Source organism: Triticum urartu, chromosome 5A, assembly GCF_056163025.1.
Source record: "Triticum urartu cultivar PI428250 chromosome 5A, HENAU_Tu73, whole genome shotgun sequence".
Classification (NCBI taxonomy): Eukaryota; Viridiplantae; Streptophyta; class Magnoliopsida; order Poales; family Poaceae; genus Triticum; species Triticum urartu.
Genome location: NC_141877.1, coordinates 390,959,869 through 390,968,781, shown reverse-complemented (window position 1 = coordinate 390,968,781; position 8,913 = coordinate 390,959,869). Strand labels below are relative to the sequence as shown.

The 8,913-nt window shown below is 46.8% G+C and overlaps 1 long non-coding RNA gene and 1 pseudogene across 4 annotated transcripts; one reads left to right on the top strand and one right to left on the bottom strand.

The window, feature by feature from the left end:
- Positions 1–784: 784 nt before the first annotated feature.
- LOC125509207 (uncharacterized) lies at positions 785–5,139 on the bottom strand (annotated as a pseudogene). The gene is made up of 4 exons (XR_015604736.1): positions 3,392–5,139; positions 1,871–2,759; positions 1,614–1,769; positions 785–1,416 (listed from the first exon to the last, which is right to left on the bottom strand). The product of XR_015604736.1 is annotated as an uncharacterized LOC125509207 (transcript).
- Positions 5,140–5,353: 214 nt separating this feature from the next.
- On the top strand, positions 5,354–8,633 carry LOC125509208 (uncharacterized). Of its 3 annotated transcripts, none has more exons than XR_015604738.1 (4): positions 5,354–7,215; positions 7,306–7,578; positions 7,744–8,536; positions 8,619–8,633. It is a non-coding gene; the product is annotated as an uncharacterized LOC125509208 (long non-coding RNA). The 3 variants fall into 3 exon arrangements; XR_007283999.2 differs by lacking the exon at positions 8,619–8,633 and having other exon boundaries at positions 5,365–6,904; positions 7,051–7,215; positions 7,744–8,472; XR_015604739.1 differs by lacking the exon at positions 8,619–8,633 and having other exon boundaries at positions 5,366–7,215; positions 7,744–7,887; positions 8,202–8,472.
- Positions 8,634–8,913: the final 280 nt, after the last annotated feature.

The following is an 8,913-nucleotide window of genomic DNA, read 5'->3' as shown; positions in this document are numbered from 1 at the left end:
TCCAATAAATTGCGGGATAGTGAGAAATGGAAGAAAAAGCAAACAAGATCGCGGTCGCTCGATCTCAATCCAATGCTAGGCGATGCGTTCGGATCTGTTACGAAATTTCATTGGTTCGGAATTTAAGTTTGCGCTAAATAAAAGCTAAAATCCTTCTTGATGTTGAGATGGTACTCCATCGCCGAACTGGAGAGGGCGAAAGCAAAGTCGTCCTCTTCCTTGGCCGCCCGCTAGCCACGTGGCGGCCCCTTTTACTCCGGCGGCGACGGCCTCCTTCGCCTCAAAGAGAACTCGGGCTCCGCCTCCCGAAGGCGCTTTCTCGTCGAGCCAGTGGAAGTTCCTCCACGCCTGCGTCCCACCGCTGCAGGAGAGGGCGTCGCGCTCCCGCGCCTGCTTGCGGCGCCATTCTTCCACCGGCGGGCTAAGGGAGGAGCTCCCGGCCTCGTCGTCATGGCGGCACTTGCAAGCGGGCGAGCCACCTCGGCCACCCCACCCGTGTCCAGCACCCGACATCCTGGGACTTTTGTGCCTGTGCGCGCGGCAAAGTGCTGCCGGAGGGGAATGGATTTGTCGACGGAGATTGCAAGTTTGCGGCGGAGAGGGAAAGAGGATTTTGCCACCCTGAAACGCAGCCGCTCCAGTATATAAGCTTTTACAAGCCGGGCCACTTCTACGGTATCTGGCCAGGTGATTTTTTTTTATGAGGGAGTACAGGATTTTCTAGCTCTAAGAAGCCACGACAGATGTATAATTCAGCTTCCAGATCTCATGGAACCGTATCAACTGATGCACTCATCACCATAATAACACATCATAGCATCAAAATCCAAATACAGACCAGGTCCTAAAATTACTTATGGTAAAACAGGATCAAGTAATTCTTATTTTGCTACTTCCAACAGGTTGAGTAAAGAAAAGGAGATAAAACAAGAGCCAGACAAGTGATAGAGTACTCCAACCGACTGTTATTACATGAACTTCCTGAAAAGCCTTCAGCTATCTTCAGGAACACAAGTAGCCTTTAACCCTTGCAGCATGGTCAGCCTCCATTTCACAATCGGTCAGCAAGTGAATTCTGGGAGCAGACTCGATGCCCTGGGTCAACAGCTTCTTCATCGCATCCAACTTCTTCTTTGCCCGTGGAAGCCTATCAGGCTTAAAAATGGCCATGTGTTTGCACTTGCTACATGCCAGTCTATCATACAGGTACACATCCTTCAGATTCACCGCTGCTTTCATGACACGCCTGACATGACTCACCATGCAATTTACAAAGCAAAAGATGATGAGCTTGGCAAGGCGTCGGTGCTTGAAATTTGATCTAGGTGATTCCCACTCGACGCCCTTCATCTCGCTAAGCGAGAGTTCCATCCTCCTTTTCTTATCCATTATCATTTCACACGGATGATCAATTACCTGCACTCCAACATAGGTAAAGGAAACAGGTTAGTTTTGCCACTCATAGGACAGCTGTACTCCACGGGTGTGTGCAATCATGCAAGGGTAATAATAATAGAGCAACTCAAACAAAAAAGAATAGAACAAGCTCTAGGTACCGTTATTAGCAGAGTAAACCATAGAGAAAGAACAAGTGGATTTAGGTAAGAACATACCAACATGTACAACTCTTCAAGTGATGGCGCAGCTTCCAGAATGAAAATTGTCCAGGTGAGATCAGACCCTTCAGGAATGCTAACTAGACTGACAATCCTTAGTCTGTGGAACGCAGATGCCAGCCTTTCGCTCAGACACTCTGGTTGAACCCAAATCTGCAACAATAAACACATAATATGATGATTTTTTTTAAGAACACATAATAGGATGAGTAGAGAACAAGTGAAGCCGGTACAAAGCAATCATCCCGACTTACCTTTTCGCATTTAAACCCCAAATGCAGTTCTTGGATGTGTGTCTCACAAAATAATGTACTCAAACACGACCATTTTGTGCCGACTAAGACCAACATTAGTGAGGTTCAAAAAGTCAAGCAGTGGGACATGACCAAATGACAATGGTAGTTCTTCAAAAGCCATCCAATATGTGAACGTTGTCCGGGTGAGTTTTGGGAGCCACTTGAGTTTGACTTTGTAAAAACGGCAGTTGACCATACTGAGCTCACTGAGTTGAGCGTGTTCAACCTGGAGTGTTAAATGATTCTGTGTGTCGCAATTGAAAAAACCCAAATATTTTAATCGCTTGCAAGTGACGAAGATGTTGGAGACAAAGTCAGATTCAACAAATCTCAAATTCTCCATGTAGAGGCGCGTCAAACCAGTAAATGCATTCAGACACTCATTAAAAAATGACACAAACTGTGTCCCATAGTTCAACACATCATCAAGAGTGCACTGTCGGCGTTTCTTCACTGTCAAAACTGTGAATTCAGCTTTCTCAATCTTGTGTGTCGTCATGGCACTGCCAACAGTATGTCCAATGGATATGGGGACATCACCTCTCAAGTAGAACGTGGTAGACAGGAGGCGGATGGTGTCTTCGCCTGGACATCTGCTGGCCAGTAAGCTCTTTGTCGCTTCAAGAGCAGCTGCATTGATCCGAACCAAGTCACCATCAGAGATGTTGGAGGTAGACACGCCATCAGGCTGAGCATTTATGATAAGTCGGGAGACCTTGCAAGAGAGCTGGCACCACCGTCTGGAGAGGATGCTGGTTCTCGCAACTTCACGGAAATCGAGTCGGTCAAGAATGTTGACCAGAATGTCACTGGGCAAGGTGCTGATTCTATCATCTCCGCTGTCTTTCTGCATTTGGCATGGGAACAAATCAGAGTTGATTTCGCACTAGTCGCAAAAACACACTTTCGATATTCTCATGGATGGAATTTCTATGTAGTACCAAGAGATACAAACTTGAAATACTTTTTCCACAAAATAACTGCAATCGTGAAAGAAGCTACTCCCTCCGTCCCATAATGTAAGACGCTTTTTTACCCTAGTGTAGTGTCAAAAAAAGTGTCTTACATTATGGGACGGAGGGAGTATTTTGATTCAGTCTCCAAGATGCCATTTTAATGTAGTCCAGAAGATACAACCTTGATAATTTTCCCGTAAAAAAATTCAAGTTTTAATGAAGCAACTATGAATGGGCCTAGATGGAACGGAAGGACAATGAACTCACCTCCATGGCTACCCTAAGATAATTCAAGTTTTAGCAGCTTTTTTAAGTAAGCAAAGATGCAGCTTTTATAAGGTTAAAAGATATACATGCTTCTATTTTTTATTTTATTTTCTTACTTCACCGAAAGTAATTTTTTGTATGCTCAAAGAAGCAATTTTGATTCGGTGTAAAATATTAAATTTTGACCCTAGTTTCAGAGGAAGAACTGTCTTAACAAAGAAATATGTTCAGTGGAAGGAGAGGGCAAGGAACTCACCTCCATGGCTCCCGTGTAGGTCTGCAGAGGCCCGAGAAGAACTTGCAGCTGATGGCTCATGGGTTGCGGTTCTGCTTCGAGATCTGATGACTGCCGGGGCGTCCTGGGCAGATATATACTCCCTCCGTTCCACGGATATATCAGATGATTATAGGATTATTAGGATACACGCTCCAACAATCTAGAAGTGTTGTCTTAATTCTTAACTAAATATATATGTGACATTGTTCTCAAATTCTTGATCCAATTCGACGGAAGCTACAATTCCAACTCTCCCAATCCAACCACAAACGTGCATTAGCAAATATCAGGAGCCACTTGACAAATACACAAAAATGAAGTGAATGGCATACTCAAAAAAAACGACACCTTCGAGCATTTCTGGATGGAAAATCACTAATAATAGTGTTAAGATCAATGTTATTCAACATATCTTTCTCAATAAAGCACCATGGCCAAGCCATTCAATCTCTCCTGTAGCATGGTTGATCTCAAATAGTTCTTTAGTGATTTAAGTTTTGAAAAAGGAACAGTTAAAAGGAGAGAGAACACCTGAATTCTTGTCTTCACGAATCCTGTTCTTGGTCTCTTGGAGCAGATAGAAGAAATCCAACGCTGCTCCACACTGCTCGCATCAATTCATCATAAGCAGAAAATAGACAAGGGAAAAAATTGAGATGCAAAAAATTACGAGGAGTTGCCTGGACTCCACGTCTCCGCTCTCCACTGCCGGACACGCGGACCACAGCCCCAACTATCGATGGCCATCTGCCGGCTGCTACTCTCCGTGTTCCTGCCAGGGCACAGGGTGTGTCGTCACTGGCCAGCTCGCCTCTCTGGATCCGTTCACCGGGGCCCTTGGGGTATTTGTAGGATGCAAAGAAATACACTGAAGTGTGATACTAATGGACAATTCATTGATTAGCTTGGGGAGTTGGGGTTCTGGCCTCATAGGAACTCAGGGCAATCAATTGGATTTGGGGAAGAGGATGAGAACGAGAGGGAGACGATGAGTTGGCGGCTGGCGGCGTGTTTCTGGGACTGGGAGCGAACGGGATTGTTGGCTTCGTTCGTGCGTTGCTGCTCGCTTCTTCATGGGCTGGGCTGTTTGTCCTGCGTACAATTTTTCTTTCTATGAATATACTGTGTATTGTATGCACGCATAGGGTATGGGCCCCTGCTCGTGCTGGGCCCTAGGCTGTCGCACTCGCCGCCATGAACCTAGGGCCGGAAGACCGATGGCAACTTGGAGACCCAAAAGAGATGTAGTCGATCTTATTCTAGGAAATAAGAGATCTAGTCGAATTTGGAGACGGATGATTGCTTCGATCGCGGCACCGTAAGGAGCCGCTTGATTGCGGGTTGCAGCTCAAAAATGAGCTGCTTGATTGCGGACTGCCGCTCCGAAAGGAGCCGCTTGATTGCGGACTGCCGCTCCGAAAAGAGCTTCTCGATTCTAAATTGCAGCTCCAAACTTTGGAGCTGCTTATTTACTCGCCTCGACTGGAACACGGCTCGATCCTCATACGAGGATCACTTGGGTGGCGAGGCGGCGACGGCGGAGGAGCTCGGCACACGGCTGGCGGCGACGGCGGAGGAGCTCGACACACGACCGGCGCATCTCTATTCTAATCTCTCTCCTCCTTTCCGCTAACCCTAGGTTGGGGGTGGGATGACCATTATATATTCGCGGCCTGCGGTGGAGGAATGCTGAATGGGCTTTTTTTTTTTGAGGAACGCTGGATGGGCTAAGGCGCAACGCGTGCCTGCTGCCTGGATGACCAAATGGGGGCCTAGCCCGGCACGTTTATAATCGGGTCGTGCCGGCATGCGGCCTGGCCCGAGGCTGGGCACGAGTGTCGATTCGGCCCGGCACGTTTAGTTGCTTTTATTTTTATTTTTCCCTAATAAAAAACAATGGGCAGTCGCTCGCGCGTTACATGTCGGCAAGCTACAAGACAAATGAGTTGACTCCACGTCGGCAAGCTGCGTCGTTCGCTTCGTCGCGAAGAAAGCCCTCTGCTCTCCTCCTCTCCTGACGCACGCGCCTCCTCTCCCAGAAATTTCTTTCTTCCCACAAGCAATCTCCTCTCTCCCCAGGTAGGGTTGCCACCGCCACCGCCCCATCGCTCCTTCGGCGCTGGCCACCGACGGAAGGTGGCGGCAAGAGCTAGAAGGTGAGTGGTGCCGCGAGCTCTCGTCCCGAGGAAGCCGCGGAAGGACAAGCACAACCCAGTCGAGATGCGGTCGTCGGTGTCGTGATGGGGTGGAGCTGCAGAGTAGGGGCGGCGACAAGGGGAAGGAGTAGACAAGGGAGGAGTGGAGAAGGTCGTCTCCCGCGCTGCACCGCGGACAAGAGGGTGGCGGGCGGCAGTCGCCGTGGCGGAGGAGAGGAAGACGAGCTGCCACGCAGGGGAGAGGAAGGAAAGTTGCGCCCATGGTGAAAGCGAGGCAGCCCAAGGCTATCGCGTAGGAGAACGGGGAGGGGGGCGCTGCCACGGAGAAGAGCGACGAGGGTTGCGGCGTCGCTGCAGATGAGAAGGAGAGCCACTACACCGCACGATTCCACATGAACCTCTCATCTTTAGGCTGAACATCCTCTGAAATTTTCTGTAGTGGGTACCCTGTTGTTCATCTTCAGAACATCCTCTGAAATTTTACTTGGCTGACGATGTTCTTACTCCATCATCTTCAGTACTGCTTGACTGCTTATTTTTATCTTAATAGAAGTGCAGATTCTATTATGGCAAAATGTCCACTATATTTTTTTGACAGTTAAATCTTCTTTATTCAAAGGACAGGAGGGCTATATCATTTACAACTAAAGAGATTAACCTCACCACTTCTTGACTTTTTCTCTCTTTCCGGTGCCCTGCTTCCAGCACTTATAGTCTTTGCTTGTGCAGATTTTTAGTTTGTACGCCTACAAGGTATTTGATGAAAATCCCATAGGGCTAGCAGGGAAGGAGTGGTCTATATAAGCCATGTGATTTCATTCTTCAAAAAATCAGTTCCAGACAATCATAACAAGATGATTTTAGATTAATAAGAATCCATGAGGTGAATAAAAGTATGAAGAAACAAAAGATATATGAAATTGTGTATATTTTGTTTGATTGTGAGGTTATTAGCTTTGCTTGTGTTCTATTTGATCCCTTGCGAATGCGAATAAGAAAAGAAAGTTGAAACATGTTCACTAAAATGTGTGCTTTGCTGGCTTTTGTTTTCATGTAGGGATGCATTTGAGTGTACAGTTACCTGACTTTATATAGTGCTGCATCTTTTGTTTATCGCTAGATCTGCTGTATCAAATCTGCAAATGGCACCAACATCATACAGTGAGCTATGCCTGATAGCTATTGCTGTCATTTCCCCTCCTGAAATCATCCTTTTCCTATATGTAGTAGCTTCAGTAAGGTTGCTCACCAATGAGCTGGGAGTATTTTTGTCCTGGATACTTGCATGATTGAAGAAGAAATTTGGTATTCCTAAATGTGCTATTATAGATCAAAGGTGAACTCATCCCATTTTCTTACCTCAATCTCAGGAGAAGATTCTCTTGTTCACTAAAATTCATTTTTATGTAATTATTTCATTGATCCATGACATCGGCCATCCTCTGTGTCCCTTCCGCTCCTCTCGCCGATGACCATGAACAGGCAAAGGAAATGAAGCGCAGGCGCAGTGCCGCTATCGCCGCCGGATTTTCTCCCGGGTCATGGGAGGCGTTTGGGAGGATCGACTAGGAAGGATCGAACGGCACCTGGAGAAGACCTACACAAGGGTGCCACCAAGATCTTCAAGGACGTCCTCGACTCTGCCGGGTGAGATGGATTCTTTTCATCTTTCATTCTCCAGTCATTATGTTCTAGACCAAATAGATCCTAATGCGATCGAGTTGGAGGCGGATTCAGACAACAGATTCCTTTACAAATTCGAAGCGAGAACTCAAAAAAGAAAGGGCAAGGAAATGAAGGGCGCAAGACTACTAGAGGCAAAGACAGGCGGACGCGGCCGGAGCAGTATGGTGGCGTCGATGGGTGTGGAGGAGTGTGTGAAGACGCTGCAGAGCACCGTTGAGGAGCTTGTCAGCAGGACGAGCTGCTCCCGCTGCTGCATGGCAACCCAGCCGGATCTGCCTCGACAGGTTCGAGCCCTCCGTCACCGGCCTCGTGCACATCTGGCAGGTCAATAATAATTCTCTGACTCTTAACTTCTCGGTCGGCCAAGTTGCACTTGCACCACATGCTCTTGCCACAAATTCCTTAGGACTATATGTATGTTGTATGTTTCGGAATGACTGACAAACGTCCTTGCCTTCTCCTCTTCTTTTGTTTCTACCAAATTCTAAGGGTGTTGGGAAGGTGGTCAATGTGAACAAGATGGTCAGGGCCAGATGGAGAGTAAAGATCCTAATAGCGGACCAGAGGCCAACTTGGCAAGATCAGGGAGCAGCTGGACCACGACAAGGACGTCGGCGGCGGCTTCTCCGCCATGTGGGATTATTCCTTGACCTTTCACAATTCCTTCAGGCGTCCATAACATCAAGCATAATTTTGGTGTTTCTTAACCTTTTGCATTCTACTCTAATCAGTTAAATTAGGCCTATGACTTAGAAGTTTTTCTTAATACTTTTAGTTGTGAAATTTGTTTTGTGGTCTTCTTCCTGATTCGATGTGATTAGCACAATACTAAATTTGCCGGCTATTGATACTTCTGTGTGAACCAGATTAATCTAAAGCACCAAGATCTGCTTGTTCATTATTTTGATTCAAGCTAATCGAATGTTCATTATTTTGTGTCAATACAGTACAATGGAGAGCTATCCATGACATGTGTGGGAGCAATGGAACCGGAGGTGCTAGATGCAGGCACTAATTGTATTTAGAGTTCGGCTGCAATAATGAAATCTTTTAGGATGGTACAACCTTGGACTAGGGGATACCATGAACAGATCTTATAGTCAAATAATTTATGAGTGACTTCTACTGTTTACCTTATCTTTGGTTCAGAAAATAGGATCTAGCTTCAGTCAAGTTAACCATCAATTTGTTTCAGGGTTAGTCTCTATTCTTAGAGAACAGCGTTTTGGCTCCCGAGCCCAGCTGCTCCTGCTATCTATACCATTCAATAGAGCATCGTGATGTGAGCCAAATTCAGTTTTTGAGGAAATACCACAGCCTATACGCAAAAGAATACATAATGTACTGACATGTACCACGTACAGGAAGCCAACTGTGAGGCACTCAGCGTCCTCCCTTGACGTCTCTCTCTCTGTAATAATGTCTAGCCGGCTGCTGCCTCCGAAGCTGACCTCTCCCTCTGCTCCGGTGCCAGATCAAAGCGTCAATCCATCCTTCTCATGTGCAGGCCTGCAGGCGACTGTCTTGTCCCCGGGCAAGCTGGTGTGGAGGTGCAGGCCGTGCAGCACGCTGCGGCAACAAACACGAGCTAGACGAAAGATTGAATCCATCGTCCTGATGAATTCAATTACATTCACGATAATATAACGTGCTGAGATG